The sequence below is a fragment of the Dunckerocampus dactyliophorus genome, chromosome 18 (assembly GCF_027744805.1).
Source record: "Dunckerocampus dactyliophorus isolate RoL2022-P2 chromosome 18, RoL_Ddac_1.1, whole genome shotgun sequence".
NCBI lineage: Eukaryota > Metazoa > Chordata > Actinopteri > Syngnathiformes > Syngnathidae > Dunckerocampus > Dunckerocampus dactyliophorus.
Window position 1 is genome coordinate 20,603,781 of NC_072836.1, and position 15,598 is coordinate 20,619,378.

Below are 15,598 nucleotides of genomic sequence, written 5' to 3' on the forward strand. Positions count from 1 at the left end.
TGTTGCATCACCTGCTTTGCTGTGTTGGCGAACCAGGAATGTTTTTTCCTCCCTCATCCTAACAACAGGAAAAGGTATCAAGTATGTCTAAAAAGCCTTCCGTGGCAGCGTGCGGTTACTCTGTATATTACGTCATCCTTGCTTCGGCATTAAACCCGGTGCAGCTTTAAAACGATTAACTCTCATTTGGACGTGGCTCCATGCTGCCGCCGCCCCGCCCTCTTTCACCGTTTAAAACTAATCCTCATGTTCGCTCATCACACCTTGCATGAGCTCCTCGTGGTCGCGTTGAGCCGACGTCTGCGGTCGTGATCTGCCCTTTGAAGCAACATTATACAGTATATGTGTAGTCGTTTGACTGCGAGATAACAGTTGGGAAGGTACACTGGCCGCTAATGAGGAGCGTAGCTTCTCTGTCGTTTCCACGGCAACCCTGAATCGCCATGTGATGAATGTGGTGCAGTATTTTACAAAAACGCATATTACTTTTGGACATAATTGCTGTTAGTTACATAGAATGTTAAGAAAGCCCATGCTTTTGCATGTTTGTGTCGTTTTGGTTCCTTTTCTGTCTTCTAGCCTTTATTCCCACTTTGTTCGGCTGTTCTTGAACGCACCATCCAAAATGAGAGTTAGCTACAGTGCTGATATTTTTGCCGTTCTTCTTTCACAGCGTCGTTGTTCCCACATGCCGGTGCTGAGTGTGAATGCATTAAGGTGAGGTTTGGTGACGTTATTATGTGTGTGTTGAAAGTGTTCGGTGCATAACTTCAAGATAAATCACGCTAGCACATAGCCTGCTCAAATGAGCTAATACGTACGCACGCGCATACACACACAAAAGGCAAGGGTGTTATTGTAAATGAAACCTAAACCTGTAATCTTAAAATTCGTCAAGCTGACGCGTCCCGGGCAGCATAAACATATTCACAATTTACAGTGGCAGTTGAACTCAGGGCTCCTAGCAAAACACCGATGTGCAAATTCAGGGGCTCTCGTTGAGTGACAGCGGGGATGGCCAATCACACACGTTAGCACAATACGGGCAGAACCAATCGATGAAATTGTGGGCGGTCTAAATCGAAATCGGCTAGTGCTAGCTTCACCACACACTCGCCCATAGCGTTTCAGCACCACGCTGACAGCGCGTCAGGCCACTACCGAAGGTAACGCTACATTATAGGTGCCCAAACCTGCCTTTGGAAAAAGAGCAAATGATCCCAAATTACATCAATGATCTGTATTAATTTTGTGCTTTTAATTAGATTTTTAATTTGCTTTCACGACATCCGTGGTGGTCTTAGACTAACATTGTGCTCATCTTTGTTTTTTCCACAACACATAAATAAATAGCATGACACTACCAATGACATAAATCACGTATTTCAGGATCATTAAAACCTGTAGGACACATCTTCTTCATTTTTAATGTAGAACGAGCATTCAGAATTCTGTCAGATGTTTTATTCATTGTGCTTAAATATGAATGGTAGATGACGATTAATTTTGAATGTGTTTTTTAGACATATTTGTCCGTAACCTCACTGATTGTGCAGTAGTAATGTGTGTGTTTTATTGCCTCGGTTCCGCTCGCCGCACCCAATTTGTGCCCTCACTGGTAGCGCTACCGGCGCTGGTAATATCCACAGTGATCGTCTGTCTGACAAATGCCAACGCAGCCACCAGTAGTCTAGCAACAGCCAGCACATGCGGCACAAATCACACTTCTCCAAACATGTATCTGGGATGCAAGGCTGTTCACTCGAGCGTAGTGATGTCAAAAGCCTCCAAACAACCGCTGCTTATGAGCATTTACATGCCCAGGAGCTTTACTCAAAGCTCTCTGCACGTTTAGCCACGAGCAGCTGCTCTTGTCACAACTGTGCACACAAAGGCCATTAGCGTGCGCAGTCTTTGCACCAGTGAAAGACTTCAACCTCACCCGAACCTTGGTGTTGATCCTCCTTCATGGAGAAACTGCATCTCAGCTTTGTGAAAAAGGTGAAAAATCGTATTATTAGTATAAACTTTGGTCTTTGCTTTTTTTTAAAAATTTTACAAATATTGCAACTTTATTCTTAAATAATCTCAGTAAATTTAATTTTTGTAACATTATGACTTTATTCCCATAATATTTTGATTTTATTCCCATAATGTTGGAACATTTTCCCCAACTTAGTTTTCCAAAAATGACAACTATATCTTTAGTTTGTTGCTCGTAATATTAATTAATATTACGTATTTTCAGTATGCTACTAAAGTGACATTATTTTTCCTCAGACTATTACGCATTTATTCTCATAAAATTGTGTCATTTTCTTGTTAGAATGAAACTTTTTTCTCTTAATATTTTGACTTTATTTGACTTTATACAGCTTTTTTTTTCCCCATTTCTTCTCGTTTTTTTTGTTTTTTTTTAACGATTTCAACTTTGTTCTAGTAAATTTATTCTCTTGCTATGACTTTATTCCCATAATGTTTCCAGAAAACCAAATTTTCCAAAAAAAAAGGATTGCGACTTCCAAAAAAAGTTTTTTTTCTTTAAAATTTCAACTGTATGACTAAAATGACATTATTTTTCCTCATAATATTACAAATGTATTCTTTTGTCTTTAGAATAGGACTTTTTTTCTTCATATTTCAACTGCATTCTCGTAAAATTTATGCATTTTTTTTCCCATTTCTGCTCTTTTTTTTTTTTCAACTTGTAAATGTTCTTTTTGTAATTATGACTTTATTCCCATAAAATAACCTTTCCTGCAACCTAATTAAAACAAATTTATCAATTGTTTTGTTTGTTTCTCATAATATTACAACTTTAAAAAATCTTCTTTGCTGTAATATAACAATGCTACAAAAGTTATTATTTTTTCTCATAATATTATGACGTTATTCTCTTAAAATTATGACTTTTCTCAACATTTTTTTGTACTTTATCGTGATGTTTCCATTTTGCTTTTTTTTTGGGTTACATTTTGTCTTCTGAATGTGCCGCAAGCCAATAAAAAAACAGCAGCGCGTTGGAAGTGGCCCCCGGGCCGCACTTTGGACAGCCCTGCTCCAAACCAATAAAGCAATAGATGGATACGTGACTTATGCATCGACAGTAACATAAACAAGCCAAGCTCAAGCACAATTTTAATTATACCAATCACAGCTTTGATAGTCACCACCGAGCCTTTTACATCAGCCCCTCAGGCAATCTGTCAGTCATAATAACACACATCACAACTCATTTCAGCCGAGAGACAGAAGTAATCGTTCGATCATTAGTCACTTTGCCACCAGGGGAGCAGCCGGCGATTAAAATAGTAAACATCAAACCCTGAAATTGCTGTGACGACTACAGACTACAGAAAGGAAGTTGAACCCAGCGGGATAGAGAAACCTATTTGTGGCTCACTCGTTTTGTTTCATTATGTGTGTGTTGAAGGAATATAGATGGGATTTGCCAGAGGATTTTGTGTTAAAAAACACAAAAAGAAATGTCATCTAAATTAGTGTAAAATGGCAAATCAACACATTGGTTCCTAAGGACAAAAAAAAAAAGTTCTATTGAAAACCGTTTTTGATCCCACATTTATCTGAACATTACCACCGAGTATTAGGGCCACATTGGAAAAAAACCCAGAGGTTACCAGAAGAAAGTCGTAAATTTACGACTTTTTTCTGTTAATTAAAGGAGGTTTTTCTCATACATGTATGACTTTATTCTCGGAAATTTACCACTTAATTCTCTGCATCTCAGAATGTTTTAATACTCCATCGTAACAGGCATTGCATGAGACAGCTAAGAAAAGGGAGGACTTATGTGACCTTTGGCCTTAGGCAAAGGTAGTATTAGTTTTTTTCTCGTAAATTTACGACTTTATTCTTGTAAATGTACAACTTTTATTCTTGTAAATTTACAACGTTATTCTCGTAAATGTATGACTTTTATTCTTGTAAATTTATGACTTTTTTCTCATAAATGTACAACTGTACTCCCGTAAATGTATGACTTTTTTCTTGTAAATGTACAACTTTATTCTCGTAAATGTACGACTTTTATTCTCGTAATAGTATGAGTTTTTTCTCATACATTTACAACGTTATTCTCGTAAATTTGCAGCTTTGTTCTTGAAATCTCAGATTATTTTAATACTCTGCCGTAACAGGCATTGCATGAGACAGCTATGAAAAGGGGGGCTTAGGTGACTTTTGGCCTTGTGCAAAGGTAGTATTACGAATTTTATTCTCATAAATTTACATTATTCTATTTACATTTATTCTCGTGAATTTGCAACTTTTTTTCTCATAAGAGAACGACTTTATTCTTGTAAATGTACCACGTTATTATATTATATTAATAGTACGCTTTGTCACCTTTCACACAAAGCTTCTTTAAATGTACACAACATGGGTTGGTTTACAAGTGGCCCTTGCATCTTTTGCTTTTTCAGTGTTGGAAAGTATTTGGGCACCCCCGATAAAAACAAAGCAATCAATATTTAGAGTTGATTGTCATCATCAACCGATTTGTGCTGACAGTTCATCAAACTGTTTCACGTAGATTATTATTATTATTATTCTATGTCGCATCCTCCTCATCAAGGCTCCGGTTTGCGTGTCACATTTTGTTATTCCACTCTCCGCGCTGCCTTTGTCTCTCCTTAGCCGCGTTCACTCAGCGCCGTGCAAGAATATGTTTGTGTGCCGTGTCTGCAGTTTATTGCGTATGACACAATATGGAAGCCAATTCCCTCCCGGAACAGGCCATGATAATTCATGTGTGACAAGCACTGAGAATGTGCTCGCGGATTGTGGATCACCTCTCCAAGCTCTTGGAGATGCGCCCTGGGAACACGAACGTACGAGACAAAGCACTGTGTTATGTCGTCGTGCATTGCAGGACAGCGCTGAATGTTTCATTTGATTTTATATGAGCTTTGTAGCGTGCGCGTGCATGAATAGTTTTGTTTTGTAACACCCAATTTATTGCATTGCTTCCCTGCAGTGCGGATGATCACCCCTCGTACCTGTGAGCATGAGTCATGCTGCCCATGCTGGCTCCGTCGTATTACTTTTGAAATTCCATTCTTTTCCCCTGCTGCCTTCAACTCTCTATTATTTACACAACGTTTGGAGGATGTGGATACGCTGTCCACTACTGCCTGATGATTCATTTTTCAAATAATCCTGTTATGCTTCATCTTTCTTATAACTGAGTTTCCTTCAAATAAGGACTCAGCCAATTATATCGTGATGTGGGAGTTGAATAATTCCCAAAGGGAGCGATTTGTAACCTTTTCTCTCTTATTACGACTTCAGCAAGGAGAGATGTGATTTCACGTTCATTTGCTTGTATGCATATCATCGCTGTAGCTTTGCCAAGTGACAGCATGGGCCGACACCAGCTCTTCAGTCATCCGGTGAAGCCACTGTCTGGATTTTCAAGCACCCGTGGAAGAAGGTGAGCGCTGTTATTCTCATTTTGTACTGTATACGCAGTTATCCCTCCTTTATCACATGTCATTGGTTCCACACCCGATTGTGATAAGTGAATTTCTGCAAACTAGGATTCCTTGATGAGGAAAAAATAAGATCATTTTAGTGGCGTAAAGTTGAAATATTAAAGAAAAAATATTTTTTTCAAGCTGTAATATTATGACAATGAAAATTAGTTGACGAGATGTATGAGAATAAAGTCAAAATATTATGACAATAAAGTCATAATATTATGAAAAGAGAATTTACAACAAATATTTAAGAAGAAAGTTGAAATATTTGAAAAATAAAAAAAAAAGAAAACAGCAAAAATGTGAGAAAAAGAGCAAAGAGTGGAGTTGATACTAATAAAATGCTTTTTTACCTGTATCACAAAGTTGAGATGCAGTTTTTTCTTGAAATATATATAACTTCTTGGCATACCTACTAAATATCAACTGGCATCCTGTGGCCCTCCGCGACGTTACGTTTGCATCACATGACCTGAAACCCCAAAATGGGCTTCTGCATGTTTCACGGTGACTAACCTTTACCTCTTTACCCCCAGCCTGGAGAACTGACCTTCCCAGGAGGTCTGTCCACCGCCAGGCCTGTCATGCTCCACTTGGAGTTCATCACGCTACGAACCCCCTGCTGACGGCTCTCCAGGGCCCACGACCTTGTTGTCTACTTAGTGCAGCATGAAGGTACTCGGACGGGCGAGCGCTAGAATGTCTCCTGATGTGTGAAACTTTGAATTGCGCTGCGTGAAAGAGTTTAATGACAATATTTCAGCAGGATCAGCTAATCAATGATAGTTAGTGATAGTAATACTCCAGTTTCCCGCATCATCTGTGAGAATATCACTGAGCAGGCTCACCGCAGGTGCGATGATATATATCCCATAATGGCTAGGCTCCTTTCACCCGCCTATGCTACCAGACCGTATATGATGTATGTCCATCGGTTGGAGCTGCAAAGATACAGAACATTAAAATTTCAAGGAGGCATAACCTCTCTGAGTATCCCTATAAATTTGTAATGTGCTCTAGTCCTCCATGACGGCCTCTGGTGTGTGAGAGAGCGCGCGTGTGTGCGTGTGTGTGCAGTCCGTAATTACCTCGCTTCTGGAAAAAAAAACAAAAAAAACACACACACACACACATTGGGAAAACATTGGTTGAAGGAAAGAGAGGGAAAAGAAAAGCCAGATGACTCAGAAAAGCCCAATCATGATCATTCCAAGCATCGAAGGGGCGTCGTGAAGGTTTCGGCTCCCAGTGATTAAAAGGAAGCGTGCGTATGCAGCGAGCGGGTGAACACACGTGCACCCGTGCTTTCACAGGAAATGGATGATCGTTTCATGTGATATCATCTTTCACACATTAAGAGCTCAGCACTCAACATTTTCTTTTTCACTGTTTTTTATGATGGATTGACCTCATTTGTGTGATTAGTGAAAATAAATGGGATTTTTATGTGACGTGTATTACATTTCCACACCCAATGCTAACTGGAATGGATATCAGGTTTGATTCATTCCTTCATCCATCTAGCCCAGGGCTGTTCAAACTTTAAAATGAAAGGATGCAGGGGCCACTTTGATATTTTGTAAAGCAACACAGGTAGATATGCTACAAAGTTTTATATATTTCAAGAAAAAACTGCATCTCTGCTTTGTGATACAGGTGAAAAAGCCTATTATAAATATCAACTTCACTCTTTGCTCTTTTTTTCCACATTTTTGCTGCTTTTTACATTTTTTTTTCCATATGTACGACATTATTCCCATAATATTTGTATGTTATTGGCATAAAATTGCAAAAAACTTTTTTTTTTTTTTTGTTTGTTTCTCATGTTACTACCTAAAAAGATAACATTTTTTCTTTAATATTTCAACTCTGTGGTACTAAAACAACATTATTTTTCCTCATAATATTATGAGTTATTCTTATAAAATTTCAACTTTTTTCTCTTAATGTTTTGACTTAATTCTCAAAAAATTATGTCGTTTTTTTTCCATTTCTGGTGTTTTTTTTGTTTTTTTTATTTTCAAACTACTTAAACATTCTTCTGTAATATTATGACTTTATTCATAATATTTGACCTTATTCCCATGATATGCTAGCTTTTTCCCCCAGTCTAATATTCCAAAAATTACCACTTTTTTTGGTATAATATTTCAACATTATGCTACTAAAATGATGTTTTTTTTCCTCAAAATATTATGATGTTCTTCTCGTAAAATTCCAACTTTTTTCTCTTAATATTTTGATTAAATGTTTGTAAAATTACCACAGATTTTTTTTTTTAATTTTTTCTGTTTTTTTGTTTTCTTGTTAAATTATATTCTTAGAATGTGCTAATAAAACAGCATCACTTTGGACACCCGTGATCTAGCGGCTACATGGATGAAGGAATGCATGGATGGATTGTGGAAGTTACAGCAGTCTGTAATATTCTGTACACATAGCCGGACACACCTCTAAATGTGCCCACTGGTACGGGTAATGTGCTTTAAGCGGGAATATACAGTCGATCAAACTCAGGAGTGTGAGTAAGATGTGCAAAGAAAGCACGAGACATGAAAGGAACATCGGGGTTCCGGTGGAATATTAACACCCCTTCCAGGGTCTCTTCTGCATCTTTAACATTTCTTGAGAGGCAATTTAGTGCATGAGTGCTTCACAATGAGGAGCAGTCAGAGGATGGAGAGCATGGAGCGATTATGTGAGAGATTCACAGCCTTGTTCTCACATTTTGTTGGCTAAAATGTTATAACTCTAGACATGACTTATTTAAATGGTAGCTACCCATAATTCGTAATTCATTAAGAACAAAGTGTGAAAATGACCTGGAACCATGATGGACAAGAAGATGGAAAGTGTTGTTGAACTGAAAACCAAGCTACATCTTGACTTTATTGGCCCATCCTTATTTATGCTGTATTTATTTACATACGGATGGATAGGATTGATGGATGAATGAGTGAATGGAGGGTGGATACTTGGTTGGATGGATGATTGCATGGTTGGACAGATGTATTGATGAACTGATGTATGGAGGGATGGGTTAATAGATATATAGATGACTGACTGGATGGCTGGATGATTGCCTGGACAGATGGATAAACGAATCAATGGATGGAGGGAAGGATGGGTTAGTAGATGGACAGACGACTTGTTGGATGGCTGGATGATTGCCTGGATAAATGGATGAACCGTTCATTGGATGGATGGAGGTGTGGATTAATTAATGGATAGATGACTGGTTGGATGGCTGGATGATTGCCTGGATAGACGGATGAACCGTTCATTGGATGGATGGATGGATGGAGGGGTGGATTACTGGATGGATAGATGACTGGATGATTGCATGGATAGATGGATGAACGGATGGAGGGATGGATTGTTGTCTGAATGAGTGAACTAATGGATAGATCATGATCTGAATGGATGGCTGGACAGATGGATGAACAAATAGATGATTGTTCGGAAGACGGATGAATGACTGCCTGAATGGGTAGATAGATGATGTGATTCACATGCCAATGGATCGATGAATGACTGCCTGGATGGGTGTATCTATGGATGAACAGCAGTATGGGGGACCAATGAGATGATCGAAGGATGGTTGATTGTCAAAATAACTACCAAGTGGATAAATTGATAGAATTGATGGATGGTGGATGGATTATCTGGATGATTGCCTGGAAGGATGCATGGATGAATGGATGCAGAAATGGATGGATAAATTCTAATTTGATAATGGATGAATAGAATGATAGATGGTGGATGGATGGTTAGATGAAAGAATAAGTGGATGGACATGGATGGGATGAATGGATGATGGTGCATTCTCTCACAAGATGTCATATAGCCTTGAGAATTTCTGTTTTCCGGCAAAATAGGGTGAATATTTCCAAAATCTTGAAAGGGCTCATAAATCTTTTTTTTGATAGCTTGTAGTTTTACGGGACACATGACAGTTATACACTCACCCAGACTAACACACACACACACACACACACACACAATGGGCAGAGAGGCTCCGACATGGACTCCCTGGAGCATGTCTGTGTTGTAACGAATGCGTTGCGACAGAAAACCTGACTCACAACAGCACCCGAGGGTGCTTGGCATCAGCGTGGAGCCCATACGCGGTCGACCGCTTGCAGCACCGACCCTCCTTTTCAGAATCGGAAGCAGCACCCAAGCACAGTCATCCTACGACTGTCAGCGTTTGACTTTTTCCAAATCATCTTCACGCTTGGATTCATCGTCTGAAGCGGGGCTGAATTGTCACCATAGGTTAAAATCTCAGAGGTCTGAGTGCAAGTGCTTTGCAATCAGATGGAACAGAAGGCCACTGGTTCTTGGACAACGCTGAGCAGTCCAAGTACTGAAGTCATATGAGTTTGTTTTATGTGGGTATCCAAGTCCTCTTTTGGCAGTGTCAGAATGCACCATTAGTGGTGGTTGTTGGGCAAATCCTATTAGTGACGGGTGTCACTCATGTCAAATGTAACAGGATCAGCTCTACAGATGTTCTGTTTCTCCCACTCTAACAGTCATAGAATTCAGATGTATTTATTTTCCTGTCCAAATCTCTGTTACACAGTGTGACTTGGACTTACGCCTTGTCCACCTGCGACAGATATTGTACAGCAGAAGCGTCCCGGAGGCGGTCCTTTGTTATGTACTACTTCAAATGCGTCCATTTGTGTTGGACGCCGCATCAATCTGCGCGGCACAATCAGCCACTCGACTGACATAAAATCGAGATCTTCAAAGTAAAACGCCCTGTGGTCTCCTGATCATATAACACATTGCTGCATTACAGTGACAACCACTGACATCAGGCCAGAAATCAATGGATATGAGGGTTTTCATCAGACTGCGGCAGGCCACGGGTATTGACCGCACTAACCGGAACAATCAAGCAAAGAAAGTGAGTTCAAGTCTTCACCTCGAAAACGCTCCCTGCGGGATATTAAAATAGTTCAAATAAAGATGTGTGCAGATGTGAAGTAGCTCTGAGCAATGCAAAGTACACACATTTGCATGCTGTGGTTATTACTTGGAGCTGTGTGCGCCGGAGGGTGCTGTTTTCGGACGTGCTTGACTTCTGCTTTAGGGCCCAATGAGATCCGTTATATTTTTTCTCAAATTCCATTTCATTCCATTTTCTTCCGCTTATGCGGGTTCCAGTCACGGTGGCAGCAATCTCAGTAGGGAAGTCCAGACTTCCCAGTCCCAGGCCAACTCCTCCAGTTTCACCGGGAGGACCCCAAGGCGTTCCCAGGCCAGCTGTGAGACATAATCTGTCCAGTGTGTCCTCGGTCTCCTAGATGACCGAGCTCCTCACCCGATCTCTTAGGGTGAGTCCAGCCACCCTTTTTAGAAAACTCATTTCAGCCGCTTGTATCCGCGATCTTGTTCTTTTAGTCACGACCCAAAGCTCATGACCATAGGTGAGGGTGGAACCACAGACCGATCAGTAAATTGAAAGCTTTCCCTTCCGGCTCAGCTCTCTCTTCACCACGACGGTCCGGTACAGCAACCGCATTACTGCAGACGCTGCGCCGATCCGTCTGTCGACCTCACGCTCCATCCTTCCCTTACTCGTGAACAAGATACTTGAACTTGAAAATTCTATTTTTTCCGTTTCCCAAACACGGCCCCAACAACAAGGAAGGGAAACAAATAGCTTTTACGATACAAAAAAAATATAAACTCACATCTTCCTCTCCTGTTACACTATGTTGGTTTTCTGTTGCAAAAGTGTTTGGAACAACCTTGGTAATTCTTGTGCTTTTGCTCGACAAAAATGTAGAGCAAATATAGTTTATTTGTCTATTAAGACATTTTCCTAGGTGAGAGTGGCAGCACAAGCATGATATTAATGTGCCTTTATCTCCCTACAAGCAGTTTGAGCCCTTGGAAGAGATTGCACCCCAAGCTATTTTTCCCTGCGTACAGTATTATATAATTTGGAAAAGAGGTTCTGCAGGGTGGAATAAAATTACAGTAGTGTGCCGTTTTTAAATTCAGTTTTAATGCTATCCTTTCTGCTTGTGTTATGTTCTGTGTCTGTATGGTAGAGGAGTAGGACTTGAATATAATTGTACCGATATGACGATTAAGAATCAAACCCCCAACATGCCGACTTACCTTTATTGCAATGCTGCACAGGCAACTGAGCAGACCTGATCTATGCAAACCATTTCACAGAATAAAATAATGCTCTGGGCATACATCATATCATTATCTTGCAGCTTCAGCACTTCTGCTCAAAGTAAATGTAGCTGGTAAAAGTCAGCTCTCAATTTTATGACTTGATGTTAGGTGCTTACCTCTCCCTGGTCTCATGACTCAGGGTGAAAATGGATAAATCACTGTGTGCGTGTGTTTGTGTGCGTGCATGCGTGCGTGCGTGTGTGTGTGTGTGCGTGACATGAATCTAAAATAGAATCATTTTGTGGGGACTTACCTGCTTGGAAATGCTGATTACTAAAGTACACGCTAAGGACATTGAAGGTTTTGAGTTCTTTAGCCTTTCTTCCTGGTTCTTTGGACTGCGTTGCTATCAAAGAAGTAGTCAACGATCATGCAACTTAAAAGGTATTCAAATTGTGTTAAAAAAATAGGAGCAATATATTTTTGTTACCGCGCTGGACTCTTAGCATCAATGAGGAAGATCGGGGAAAGATCCCAGAATGAAAGTACACAGAGCACATACAGCAGTTGCTACAGCCCTCTAGAAAGTGAAACCTAAGCCTGTGTGCTGTGTGCACGGAAAGTAACTGTCCTGTCATATCTCAAGTGTTTCGCAACTCTGATAGGTGAGTGTGTGTATTGTAAAGGCTTCTAGGTGAAGCAATTAGGGCAGGGGTGCCCAAACTTCTTCTAGATCAGCTGATGAGCAGCCTATTTCACTTTCATGCTTGTTTGCAATAAATTGCTCACTCAACATTTTTTGTCTCACTCCCAATTCTTCTTTTTGCATTTTGAAGCTCGACTCAGAACCACTTTAAGATCCAACAGTGCAAAATGTAAATTCATTCAATTCTTTCAATTTTGAAAAATCTAACAGATACAACCGCTTTTTTTTTTTCATTTCTAGACCAAGGCATTTTTGGCTTAAAAAGCAGTCAACCGCAAGCAGAATTAAACATTCATGCTCTGATGGTTTTCTTTTTTTTTTTAGACAGACACGCAAAAAACTTTTTCCTACTTGCTGATTCTGCTGTTTAAATAGTAATGATCGAAGGTGAGAGCGTCCCTCCTTGCTTTTAAGGAGAATGGAGTCTGATGAAAGATGAAACCTCAAACTCACTAGTGATCATTCCAAATCTACTCTGCATTGGATTTGTACCAAGATGATGTATCATTTCATGCATTTGAAGATATTTGCTTTCAAGTCTTACAGATTGTCTGAAGCAGAACTTGTGCATTTTAATCAAAGCACATCCTGAACGTCCATAACTAAGACATTTAACTATGCAAGTGCACCAATCAGGTGTCATTGATGCTGCTAGCAGCAACAATATAAATGTCCATTTGACTTGTCTGCACGCTTCTTTGCATGCTATTCACATTCCAGCTGCATAGCAGGGAGTTAAACTACTGAAGCGCAGCGCTGGCCTGCTTCTTATCGCAAGGAGAGCAAAGAATTGTGCGCGGGGGGGGGTGAACAGATATAAAGAAAAACATGAATAGAAGAGCAAAGATTTCAATCTTTTTTTTAAATGCTCAGAAGTGAAGACCTCCATTGAGTGCCATGTAGGACCCGCAAGGAGGTAAATTTTGAGGCTAGAAAAAATAAACACACGCTCACGTTAGTTTTCTCTGGACACTGCAGCTTTATTGGCAGTTTTTGTGCAATGAATAAGCAGCAACAGATCCGGCATACTTTCACATACTGATATAGTTGCACATTACTTACAGACACATATGGGCTATCCACATGGAAAAGTTTTCAGATCAAAATGGCAAGTATTTTATCGTTACAGCCTCTCTTCCACACGGAAACAGCCTTCTGGGTGCCCTGAAACGATATTTTTTGAAAACAGCTTCCAGAGTGGGAGAATCTGAAAACGCAGGCGTGTCATTTTTGTATAGACAGCCGATCCACTGTTCTTCAGAAACGATGACGTCACCAATCCGTCGCCACCCTGTCGCCATCACGTGACCATACATTTTGCTTTGACGACAAAACAACATAATATCTAAATATTTAGACTGACATGACTCACCCCGGTCGACATTCTCCTGATATTTTGCTGTCTTTTTCTTCAACATGACTCGTAGAAGTAATTCCATTTCGTAGTAAGTCTAGATGGAAGACGACCAGAAGACGACGGACTCACGTGGTTCCATCTGCGTGTCTGTTCACAGCGCCACATGTAGGTGTGCCTTGTGTATTACACTGTTTTCGCCCAGTGATCCGTTCCCGTCTGGATGCCACTATTTATTAATCCGGCACAGTGCGGATGCAAATTTTTTTCAACAAATAAAAATAAAATTTCAGGAACGTTCCCGTGTGGACAGGGCCATAGTCTCTAAGGCAGAATTAGATATCTTTCGCGATCGCGTCACTACTAAAGGCAGATCCACCACCAGACAAGCTCTGTGACAGTGTTAGCTGTTTATTACCTTCTAAAAAACTGTTTTAAACATTATTAGAGCCCTCTAGACATGAAATAACCCCTATAGTCACCTTTATACTCCTATTACCCAATATAGTAGACATAATAAGACATATAAGACATAATATAGACTCACACATGTTAGCACTGGGAAAGTTCCTTGTTGTTTTTGCATTTCTTGCTCCCTGTTCTGGACCCTTAGTCCCTTTCGGTCGTTAGTGGTCAAGTCACATGTGCTGTAATTCCCATAAGAGGCGCATATGGCGTATACACGCATAGTATGCCAGCACATCAATGGAAGAAGTCATTCTCACTGAGTCTCTGTTTAGAAAAATGCACGGAAGTTCAATGGCGGCATGCAATTGCAAATTCTACCACACCAGCGCACTAGGCTGACATTTTTTGTGGAAGAAAAGCAAGACACGTTCGCATGTACATGTGTGGTTGTGCACGCATGATTGCATGTGAGCAGAGAAGCGTCTGTCCTCTTAATTGCAAAGATGTGCAGCATGCCCAACTTATTTATTAAAATGTAAGACCTTCAATATTTGATTTACTGTGCTGAGGCTTCGCAGAAAAGCAGGGTGAAGGGAAGTGCCTTCAATATTTGATCAAATGCAGGTAACTCATACTTGACTCCAAGACGACGCTGAGAGACTGATTGCTGTCCAAAAATCTCAGGAAGTCGAAGCTTCAAACCCTATTTTCAGCAGGAAGGCTTTGGATTTCTTATATTTTTTGGATGAAAAAAACTGTAACCTTGAACCATCCATCCATTTTATCCTCACTATGGTTGCAGGTATGCTGGGGCCTATCCCAGCTGACTTCGGGCAAGAGGCGGGGTACACCCTGGACTGGTTGCACATATAGACAAACAACCATTCGCACACACATTCATACCTAATGAACTTAACATGCATGTTTTTGGAATGTGGGAGGAAACCGGAGTACCCGGAGGAAACCCACACACGTACGGTCAAATGGTTGTAAGGTGGTCGGTGCCTGTTGTGGCAGTAATACCAGAACCCGTTGGTGGACACCCGTGGTGAGGGATGCCGTCAAGCTGAAGAAGGAGTCCTCTCGGGCCTTTTTGGCTCATGGGACTCCGGAAGCAGCTGACAGGTATTGGCAGGCCAAGCGGTCTGCGGCTCTGGCAGTTGCTGAGGCAAAAACTCGGACACAGGAGGAATTCGGAGAATCCATGGAGAACGACTTCCGGACGGCTTCGAAGAGATTCTGGACCACCATCCGGCATCTCAGGAGGGGGAAGCAGTGCACAGTCAACACCGTGTATGGAGGGGATGGTGTGCTGCTGACCTCGACTCGGGATGTTGTGGATTGCTGGAAAGAATACTTGGAAGACCTCCTCAATCCCACCGACACGTCTTCCTATTAGGAAGCAGAGCCTGGGGACTCCACGGTGGGCTCTCCTATCTCTCGGGCTGAGGTTGCTGAGGTTGTCAAAAAGCTCCTCGGTGGCAG

The 15,598-nt window shown here is 40.8% G+C and overlaps 1 protein-coding gene across 1 annotated transcript in view; it reads left to right on the forward strand.

Annotated features, from left to right (window-relative positions):
• The first annotated feature begins 350 nt into the window (after positions 1-350).
• Positions 351-15,598, forward strand: part of sgsm3 (small G protein signaling modulator 3) — a 38,609-nt gene continuing 23,361 nt past the window's right edge. The window contains exons 1-3 of the mRNA XM_054759139.1: positions 351-717; positions 5,365-5,452; positions 6,035-6,173. The gene's annotated coding sequence lies outside the window, so the exon portion shown is untranslated. The remainder of the gene's footprint in view (positions 718-5,364; positions 5,453-6,034; positions 6,174-15,598) is intronic.